Source organism: Onychostoma macrolepis, chromosome 21 (genome assembly GCF_012432095.1).
Source record: "Onychostoma macrolepis isolate SWU-2019 chromosome 21, ASM1243209v1, whole genome shotgun sequence".
NCBI classification, from domain to species: Eukaryota; Metazoa; Chordata; class Actinopteri; order Cypriniformes; family Cyprinidae; genus Onychostoma; species Onychostoma macrolepis.
The window spans coordinates 19,100,870-19,112,561 of record NC_081175.1 but is presented as its reverse complement, the minus strand read 5'-3'; the positions used below and the strand labels follow the sequence as shown (position 1 = coordinate 19,112,561).

The 11,692-nt window shown below is 36.4% G+C and overlaps 1 long non-coding RNA gene across 1 annotated transcript; it reads right to left on the bottom strand.

Moving 5' to 3' along the window:
- Window positions 1-4,535: 4,535 nt before the first annotated feature.
- Window positions 4,536-10,855, bottom strand: LOC131528993 (uncharacterized). The gene is made up of 3 exons (XR_009267968.1): window positions 9,248-10,855; window positions 6,382-6,559; window positions 4,536-6,287 (listed from the first exon to the last, which is right to left on the bottom strand). It is a non-coding gene; the product is annotated as an uncharacterized LOC131528993 (long non-coding RNA).
- Between the last annotated feature and the right edge of the window lie 837 nt (window positions 10,856-11,692).

Here is an 11,692-nt window from a genome sequence, read left to right as displayed (position 1 = left end):
AGCAGCTCTTTTCTCCATCACTGTAAGTTACCGAAAACACATGAAAACACGAAACATGGTAGACGCGCGTTTGTGCGGCAGAGCGGCTCTCTCTCGCACTGTATGACCTGACAGACAACTAGTTATCCAGTCCTGTTCCGTTCACACAGCGCGCGTGTTCCGAGAATGCGGTTGTGAGTCCTGAAAATTTACGGGTGTGAGTTCGGTTACAGAATGCGGCTGTCACACCCGTAAATAACCGAACTGTGTAACCGTATTAAGGACTCAAATACAGGACTGACAACTGTATTCTGCTGCTGTGTGAACGTGGCCATATAGTATGCAAAACAACAACAACAACAAAAACAAACAAACAAAAAAACAGTACGCCAAAAGAGTAGAATGTCCAAAGTAGCATGTATTCAAAAAACAGTTTTAGATTTATGACTGACAGGTGAAGCAATGCAACTGGCTCTGGTAGGTAACAACATGGCTATTGGATTCATTCATAATATCCATATTCAAACTATACAGAACATAATTTTTTAACAGTCACAAAGTTCAAATTCAACCGATTCTTTCAAAAACATACATTTAAGAACAAAACGCAACTGTGTTGCTTGGTAGTGAAATTGTTAATTCTGCTTTGGCTTAATTTGGAACAATTTGAAAATACAAGATGAAAGCGGGAATATTGTGCTGTAAATTTCTTGTTTATTCAACATGAAGTAAATATTGAAGCTACTGTTTATTGAACAAGACGTTAATATTAAAGTCAAATCACACTCGCTGTCTGTCTGCTGCAAGTCTGAATATCAGAAGGCTTTCATTCAAAATATCTTACATACAAATAAGTTTATTTTTCAAATACAGTTTGACTATTCAGACTGAAAGATTTCCAAATATTAGATTTTAATCAATCAAATTAATTTTGAGTTTATGCCCTGGAAACCCATTCACAGAATATAGAGTTTCAACCAGTTCATAATAGGGCCTCCATTACTTCTCCCTAAACATTGCACAAACCAATTTTATTCCAGAATTGTGCTCAGAAAATGGAGTAAGCCTTTTATTTATTTTCAGTGCCACTAAAGTGTTTAGTATACAGTAGCACTGGATGTGTACACAGGTACACTACCAACTCAACTAGCAGTCACGCAGTCAATCAATCACAGCTCAGGCCTGCTGCTTCTAACTGCAGCCATCCATCATCTCAGTATCTTCCTCTTAGACAACAGTGATGGATCATCAGCTGCGCATACTGTCAGCTCCATAAGCGACGGCCCTCAGTCGGTCAGCCCCATCCCACTGAAGGAGGTACAATATGGGCTCGTAGTGCACAATGAGATTTAATGGAACTGCTGTTCAGCTACAGTTTAAGATATCTGACTATATCAAGATAATTAATTTGGATAATACAGACTTAAATGGCCTCGGGCAGTTATAAAATAAGGCCTATTAAAGTCTTTTAGCAGAAAGACTTAAAATCCCCTTGGCTGGAAAGGTCTCATTCTGATTTATGAAAACTGGTGTAGGTCAACGGTGTACTTCAGATCATGCTCTCAAGCCCTAGCTCATCAACTTTAAATTAGAGAATGACTCTAACTTGGATTATTGTGCCCTGCAGACCTCTGATCTGCCGAAGAGAGCACCACAGCTCACCACTGGCACAGTTGAGAACCAAAAAAATAACAGGAAAAAAAAAAAGAAAAATAGCGGAACCAAATTGCATTTGGTTCTTTTGACGGTTCTCATACATAATTCTGCCGATGATCTGAAATTGTTCAATCAGTGGCACGTGCAGCTGAATCTACAAGAATGTACAAGTTGAATGAAGGTCTAAAACTTAACACGCAAACGCCAAATGACTTTTATGAGCCGTTTCCTTTTAGTGAATCATACACTTACAGCACAATCAGTGTAGTTTGATTTTTGAACTAATTACTCTTATTAGCTGATACTTTTTAGTGAATAAAACGTACAGCTGTAAGATTTACTGTAAATTAGTCAGTGTTGGGAAGTAACTAGTTACATGTAACAGAATTATGTAATTTAATTACAAAATAAAAGTAATTGTAATCAGTTACAGTTACTGAGAAAAAAATGTGTAATTAAATTACAGTTACTTATGTAAATGTTAAGAATTACAAATGGGGTTACATCAGAATTTTTTCACACACACTCCCACATACAGATTTCATTGATTTCTTTTATAAATTGCAGTGTATAACAACACACTTTTTATCTTGTCAAAAACAGCTCTGTTCACAGTGACTCGGTGCATATCTCTTTACATGCTAATGAGCTCTGCTCACCCAGCCCCTCGATTCGCAAATAATCATTAAAAAATATAAAGTGTGAGATGTACTTTTTCTGGAGGTGCAGCTAGATCATGAACAATGGGTACTGAGCCATCCTTGAGTTTTAACTTTTTAACAAAACCTGCCTTGAATTGTCCCTCGTTCAGAAAGCAGTATGGAGTAAAATGATTTTTGGACTCTTATTTTCTTCTACATCTAACAACAAAACACCTGCATTACTTACAAGACATTTTTGTCGCTTCAGCTGCTCGAGCACGGAGAAAATGACGGACTTTGTACAACTGGCTGAGTGCAGGAATATGCTAATATGGGACAGTACGTCAGCGGTGGGAGGGGTAAATTTTAATAAATTTTGAAAATAAAAATGGCTTGATAATTGAGACTATTTAGGTTTTTGGGGGATTAAAAAATTGTGAATGGATTTTTATCGTTGTAGGGTGGTTGTGTCCACACACTGCTAAAACATATTTATATGCAAATTAAGATATTTTGCATCCAATGTCTCCAAAATTAAAATATTATAATCTTAATTCAAGTGATGAAGGATTTCTTAAGTCTGAAAGTAATCAGTGTTGAGTACAACTGTAAGGTTAACCTGGCCTAGTTTACATGTTTGAAAATGATTAACAGTTGAAAACATCAGAAATTTTAAAAAGTAATCAAATGTAATCAGTTACATTACTTTAATAAAGTAATTGAAAAGTTACACTACTAATTACATTTTAAATAGGGTAACTTGTAATCTGTAACCTATTATATTTCCACAGGAACCTTCCCAACACTGAAATTAGTGTAGTCATTGACTGGTCACATCAAGTACACAAAAATGACTATGTTTGACCAGTGTCGCCCACTAACATGTGCCTACCAGCTAGTCTAACACTCAGTAGTCATAAGCCTGGACTAACCCAGTGATGTGTTATAATACTTCACATGAAGACAACTTTGTTGAATTATGACTTCATGTCAGACTGAGCAAAAAAGAAGGCAGAAGACCACTGAAGAGGGGGAAATGTTAATTGACAAGCAGTTTGCTACACAGGAACCACTTCTGTTCTCTTTAGTGTGAGGAGTCAAGGCAGAGGCTGTAAGCAAAGGCAACTAAATCCTCTTATACCAGCCGCTGTTTCTAATCTTTCCATCTTCCTCAACATCCAGATGAAAGAGCGATACAAGCCATCTTGTTGTTCCTGTCTCTGTCTTTCTTCGACCTCCTCGTGTAATCTGACAGTGAAAATGAACCAAATGAAAGTTGTACTTATATCCCTTTAGCCTCCGCGTCATGTGGGCTGAAGGTGCAGATGGATTCGATTTTATTAGCTGTGTTTAAGTGAGCTTCTCTATCCTTTCGTCCCTAGAGCTCAGCCTGGATCTGAATCCGTCTGTCAGGAAGACTTATGCCCAACACGCTGCGTGCTTTGCCTGAGAAATGTGCGGCATCTCTGATTGAAAAGCAATTTTTATTATAATGATGTGCCTAAGATTACCATTGATCTGTTTACAAGGCCTTTATTGAATAACAGAGCAAGACAGAAAGATAAAGAAGATGCATATCAGCCAAAATCCTATGAAATGTTTTAGAAAGGATCCAGAAGTTGAAGTTTTAAAGTTTTAAGGAAGGGCCAGTTAAATCATTGATATTCTCCATCCAGGCTTAAATCATTCAAAGTTTTCCCATCTCCATTGGAGTGATTGTCAGGGTATACGGGATCAATGGTGCTCAATGATTCTTACAGAAGTACAGTATTATTGAAATTCATTGGATTCTTCCCTGTGCGGATCCCAGATTTATTCTATTCAGCACAGTACACTCTGAACTTCCATTTCCTAGATTTCACAAACACACACACCAACAAAGAGACCACCTAAGTACATATAGAATGTACCTTGTTTGTAAGTAGATTTCCTAGCAGCGATTCCTCTGCAAAACATGCTCTCAGTTGGTGTGCTTGACAATAATCCAATGCTATTGAATTGTATATTCTATACTGTGGTTTACATTCAGCTTGTTTCCTATTGTAATACTGAGCAGTATGAGACGAACGCACAAAAGAGTTGTGCCATTTCTATACAGTACATCCTCCTGTCTTATTAAATAACTAATCACAATGCCTTTTCACCAGGAGCTTTCTGTGCTATTAAAATTAAAATTGTATTATTTTCAGTACAAACATGAAAATAGTTTATTTTAAATTTTGCCTGCATATACAAAAGTTAAATACACATAAGAATATTTTTACATTTTTTTTCTCCAGTTTTATGGCACAATCCGTATGTAGACATCTGGTATAGCCTACATAAATAAATATGAAATACATATTGAACTATTAAAAAGACGCCTGAAAATGTTTCTTATATTCTCACCAAGCTTAAAGATTTATTTGGTCAAAATACTGTAGAACTGTAATATTGTGAAATATTATTTAAAATATGTTTTGAATATATTTTAAAATGTAATTTATTCCTGTGATAGTAAAACTGAATTCACAGCAGCCATTACTCCAGTCTTCAGTGTCACGCGATCCTTCAGAAATCAGCCTATGCTGAAATGGTGCTCAACTAACATTTCTGTTATCATGGTTAAAAACAGTTCCACTGCTTAAAACTGTAATATTTCACAATATTACTGTTTTTACTGTACTTTGATCAAATGAATGTAGACTTCTTTCAAAAACAATACAGAAATCTTAATCATTCCAACTTTTTGACAGGTAATGAGTATGCAGTATATATACACACACATAGTAAAATCCAAATTGTGAGATACAGTGAAATATATGAGAGATATATCCGCACTTGTGAAATATTTGTCGATATACAGCAAAGCAATACAGCTTTTTATACTCTGAGATGGAAACAAGCTTCCATAGAAAACACTGCAGACAGCAAGTGCAAGTAAATGACACTATCTGTGGACACAATTCATTTTTTGTGCAAATGTCCTTGTGTTTCAGTCTAGAGTAAACCAAGTCTCTGGAAGTTGATAGAATGTGAGGGTAGATCATTAGTGAATATACACTCTTGTGTGTGTGTGTGATTTAAACCGTATTCTAATATTACAAAGTTTAGCACCAAAAGAAGTTCTTATGAGGTGTTTTAACGGTTTTTCTTTAAGTGAAATATTCGTCTTAGTTTTTTTTATTGTTTTTTCCTCTCTCTCTTTACACCAACCTAATGTACTGTAGGCTAGGTGTACATGAGTGTGAAATGAAAGTGGAAAAAAAACACATTTTGCTCTAAATAATAACATTTCCTCTCTGTTTTATCACACAAGAACTATGAAATACGTACGATACAGTTTAAAAATAAATGTTTACAGACTTAGTGCTCACATGAACAGCACAACAGCACCTTCTTTAAAATCCCCCTACCGTTTCTCAAACCAGCCCCAGAGCTGACAGAATTCCACGTCTCCTGTAAGACCACTTTAAGCAGAAACACAATAACCTGTGGCATTTCGAGGAGATCAAACGCAGCCCGCTTCAGAGCGCCACGCACCAAAAGAGTGCCCTCAGAACACAACCCCTCCCGCGTCTCAGAGCTGCTCTGTCTGACCATCATTACGCTTCATCCAAAGCCTCTCTGTAGTGTGAGGTTAGAGGTGAGGATGAGTCAGGTGTAAGATGAAGAAGAGCAGTTGGGGGGGGGGGAGCTAAGAAAGAAACCATTTTTAAACCATTCAGTCAGAATACAGATGGTGAGAATAAAAAAAACAAGTCATGAAACATGTTGAACATCAATTGGGCGATATATTATATATCGTAGAATCATAAAATATAAATATGTTCAAGGAAACGCATGTTGTTTGATAGAGAATGTGTTATGAGAATCACATAAAATCTGCGCTTCTTCTCGTGCCGTTCTCGGCGCATGCCACTCATTCATGAGACACTGAGCACGCTCCGTCGAGGTGCAAGAATGCTTGTTAATTGGCCCGTGAATCAGATTGGTTTATCCTTGGAGCCAGATAAGGGATCCATAATTTATCTGAGACAAAAAAAAAGAGCGAAAGAAATGTAATTATTTTCCTGTTCAGTAGAGCATGTGGAGACGAGGACTCTGATGATTATTGAATTCTCACCATCTTCTATTACACGCTGGATCTGCAGCCGGAACTGTGGGGAGCTGGTGAGGGTTCTGCGGCTCCCCGCGAAGTTCATACGTTCGGCGATGTTGGGGGAGCATTGCGCTGCGGTTTTATTGGCGTCGGGCGTGTTTGTCTTCCTTCGGGAACAGCTGAGGCGGATGTGGAATGGGGTCTGTGAAAAGAGCAGCTGGGGGAGAACTATGATGTGTACTCGGCTCCCTACTGGGACGCCTTGAAAGCACAAGAGAGAAGTTCGTGGCGCACATAAACGGATGTAATCTAGAGATCCAGGGTGTGTGTGTAATCAAATTAGTGTTTGTTCAAGGTTTGTCAATTATGATCATAGTTTATGAACTTTACACCAAACAGAAAGATAAAATAAATTGAAATTAGCATGAAACCCTTGTTGCAGAGGATACGGTGGATATTTAATGATAATGCTGCTCTTGAAAATGCAATAATACTAATTTGACTTATTGTAGTAAAGGAGACTTTAAGTGTAATTGTAATTAAATGTAATTTATTTGTAGTAAAAGGGACTTTAAAGGACCAAAAATGAAAATTGTGTCATTAATTACTCACCCTTATGTCATTCCAAATCCTCGGAACACAAATTTTATGCAGGTAGTAAGGACATTGTTTAAATAGTCCATGTGACATCAGTGGTTCAACCATAATTTTATGAAGCTACCATAATATTTTAAGTGCGCAAAAAAAAGAAAGAAAAAATAACGACTTTAACAATTTCTTCTGTGTCAGTCTTCGATGCATGTTCATGAGAGTATCACAATTAGGGTTGGGTACCGTTCACATTTGAACCGGTACGGTACCGGTACCGGTATCTGAAATTCGGTACCGGTACCCAACGGTACCTTTTTTCGGTACTTTACTCTCTGTGTAATAACAAAAACATTTATTTCAGTGAAAAAATAAGTCCAAAACTCTCAATTTCAACATTTTGAACAATTGGACCCAACAATTGTTTTTCTTTTTTCTTCCAGAAATTCTTGTTTTATTTTTTTTCTGATAATCAAATGAAGGCATGAAACATTTATTTATTTCTAATCAAATCAAAATGAAACCCTTTTATTTTTTTGGCAAACAAACAGAGGTTTACTGTTAAAATTAATACATGGTAGAAAAATTATGTGAATATACCTTTAAAAAAGTTATAATAATAATTGTATTTTTTTCTACAATTAAGTCGTTAATGTGGTTGTAATAATTATTTTTATAATTTAATTGTTTTATTTAAATTTGTCAGTAAATGGAATATATAAAGACGTACATTATACTGTACAAAAGTAATACAAGTTTAATATATTTCTGTTACATGTTAAACCGCACTTTTATTTTGACAGGTTGCGTGAAGTTTCTGTGTGTATACAGTATGATATGATGCTAGTTTTCTCAAATGAAACGGTAAAATTCTCATGAAGTGACTCACAGCCTGTAAGTTCATGTGTTCATGTAGTGCAGAGGCCGAAAATCACCGCAAGTTCACGTGTGCTTCAGTATTTGTTTATTAAACAAAACCGCGTCTCCGCCATTCATACATACCGAGGCTAACGGAACATGCAGGATTCATATTTAAACCGTCTTTTTGCATTTTAATATTCACATACACTAGTTCATATCGCGATTCGAATTAAGTGACAGACATTCTTTTATTCATCCAAAACTTGCCGAATTCCGTGGCATTCCGCGTTATAGAGTAAATTCCGTTTATATGAATGGACTCCGCCATCCTGTCCGCGTTTTCGCGGAAACCATATGACCCTAGAAATGTAAGCACACTTCAGAACATTTCGGTTTGCCCTCTGTGTTGTGTTTTAAAGAGTTGCAGGGGTGACAAGTCACAGGGTCTCTCTCTCTCTCTGTCTCTCTCGTATGCGCCCAAATGCGTTCTCAGGTACCGAAATTTGGTACCGAATGATTTCATGTGAATCGATACTCGGTAGTACCGACGCAATTCGGTCCGTACCCTTAAAAGTACCGAGTTCGGTACCCAACCCTAATCACAATGTATGCGTGTGGTCATTTTTGTTTTGTTTTCTTTGCACTCAAAAAGTACTCTCATAGCTTCATAAAATTACAGTTGAACCACTGATGTCACATGGACTTGTACCATTCTGGGAAAACATGATAGCTGCATTGCTGTGCAGGGTCGGAAAGTTCTCGGATTTCATCAAAAATATCTTAATTTGTGTTCCAATGAATGAAGGTCTTACGGGTTTGAAACAACATGAGGGCGAGTAATTAATGACAGAATTTTCATTTTTGGGTGAACTATCCTTTTCAGTAATCATTTAATTTATATATTATCATATATAAATATGTACATAAACTACTGTTCCAAAATTTGGTATCTGTAAGATTTTTTTAAATGTTTTTGAAAGAAATCTCTTATACTCACCACGGTTGTATTTATTTGATCAAAAATACAATAAAACTCCAGTCTTCAGGGTCACATGACCCTTCAGAAATCATTCTAATATGCTTATTTGCTGCTCAAGAAACATTTCTTATTATTATCAATGTTGAAAACAGCTGTAACTTTTAATATAATTTAAATAATTAATAAGAACATAAATGATTTAATATAGAAATCATTTGTAACATTATAAATGACTTCACTGTCACTTCTGAATGCATCCTTACTGAAAAGTACACTGACCCCAATGAAATTGATTGAAATGCCCATGTAATTAGTAACGTTTGAGACCGAGGATGTGTGACAGTAGGAAAGAAGGTCTAAATGACAGGATATAAAGTCAGGTAGAGTAAAAATGAAAATGTATAAAAAATAAAAATAAAAAAAAAATAAGAAGAAGAAAAGGAAGAAAGCCAGAACTCTCACCTCCATCTCTGCCTAATCTTTGACTCAATTGCAGCTCTAATAACGAGGTGGAGGGGATTACACTCTTCCACCCTCAAAAAACTCTTCCATTTCACCCCTTGCTCAAGCCATGATTACTGTTTCCAAGGCAACAGTTCCAGAATGTCTCCATGGCATGTCCTTTCTGGAGTTCACGTCCACACTGTGGTCAGAGGGAAAGAACATTCCCTACTTTTGGAAGACAAAGCCACCCTTAACAATCAGCCCCACAGTACCAGAAGTAGTTTTAGAGCTGCTGGCCTCCACCTTTCAGTCCCCTATTGTCCCAGAAAAAGAGAGTTAAAAAGAGAGTTAGAAGGAGCGATAGAGAGAGGGAGAGATCACCCGGAAGGCAGGTAGAAAGAAGGACACCTTGCACTGCTGTAATTGAATCACTACTCATCAGTGACGCTGCTGTGATTTTCTTGGCCAGGACTGATTCCAGGGTCACACTGAGATACTCCTGAATACACTCACATGCACAGATTATTCCTTTCTTCCTGTCTAAAGGCCCGTTCACACAGAGAACGGTAATGATAAAGATAAATATAACAATATTAGCATCCACACAGTATATTGCTTAGTCTGGGGAGAGCATGTTTGCCTGCAAGTTGCAGAAGAAGATGGTTCAAGGACTAAAAGAGACTCAAGCAATCACTTGCTATATCCTTCTGCAGCGACCCAGACTCTCACTCCTACAATATACAGTATCGTACTGAATGCATGATGAGTCTGCATATTTTGCCGTTTCAGCTTCAAATCCTATGATGTATTTTTGTCGTTGTAAAAACAGAGAGATAGAGAGAGAGAGATCAATATTTCCAATGCAGCAGCAACAGAGAGAAAGGAGGTTATGTTTGCAAAGACTGGCGTCTGGAAAAGTGACCTGAAAACAATTGAATGTGGGAGATACAATGACCCAGCCGTCTCCTTTTGATGACACAACAGAGGCCGCACCACAGATGTAGGTAAGATATTGTGCTGTTCCAGACACTGGTCTCCTCAAACAGAGGAGGTTGCTGATATTCTCCTGCATACAGAGCAGTCCAGCTATGGATTTGAGAAGAAAAAGTTCAAAGAGAACCGAAGAATAAAACAGACAAGGTGAGAGAGTGCGAGTTTACCATTGGTCAGAGGAGACAAACATAGAGCTGGCACACTCTTAAGATAACACTTCAGAAAATTGCTAGTCATGGACACATGCACATGCACAGGAAGAAGTCGTGCCGGGCCCCTGCTGATTTGTTCGATATACACATACCAACTGTAAATCACACACAGGCACTTAAAGCCATTATGGTGCATAATTGCTTTGCACTCTCTAATCCTCAGTCGCTAATCAATGGCGTCATTCTCCCAGATGCCCCATGCTGTTCTCATGGCAACCCGGCGGCCGGTCTTTTGCACACATGGCACTGACACAAATCCCGCACAAAGTATTTAAACCTGCTATCGATACGGAAAACAGCAATTGACAGCGGAATTACATGCAAATGAACACAAATGCACTCTTGTACCTACACACTGAATGATTATGTGATGCCAGTGTGAATGTGTCCTCGCTTAAACATCTTAGTCTTTTTGTTATGGTCTTGCTGCTTTGGAACTATGAAGGACCATTCCTGCAGAAATTAAAAATAAATTAATTAATAAAATAAATGGTTTGATAAAACAAATATAATTAATTTGTAATAAATTTATTTTTATTACCTTTTTTCTATATTATTTTCAGTATTTATTTTAATTTTTTTATAAATTATTCTTGCATTTATTTATTTATTTATTTATGCATTCATTTATTTTTTATAATTATTTATTCCCACGTGTATTTATTTTTACAACTTTTTTTCAGGTTGCCCTCCATATGGAACAGTTTAAAAAAGTTATGAAAAATTCCATATTCCTAAAGATAATTTTTATTTTAATAATACTTTTAGCATTATTTCAACAAAAATGAGTGAAAAAAGTATCCTGTAAATATCATGAATAAATAAATATCATAAATGAATGAATGAAAAGAAGAAAGATCAGAATTCTAGACCAAGATTGATCAAATTCTGAATCAGAACTCTGAGTCTGAATTCTTTTACACTCTAAACGAGAACACAGAACCAGAAATCACATCTGAAATAAGTCAAATCAACATCAAACATCAAGTAGAACAGTTTGTACATACAATAGAAAACTTCACAATATTCCAACAAAGAGGAAATAATAAATACCCTGAATAGAAAATAAAGAAAGAAAGAAATAGGAAAAATAAGAAAATAAAAAAATAAAAAAAAATTAAAAATAGGAAATAAAAGGAAATAAATAAAAAGAATGTAAAGAAAGATAAAAAAGACAGAAAACCAGATTCTGAATCAGAACTCAGAAGTTCAGAATCTAAACTTCTTTCACGCTCCAAATCAGAAAAGAATTCAGTCT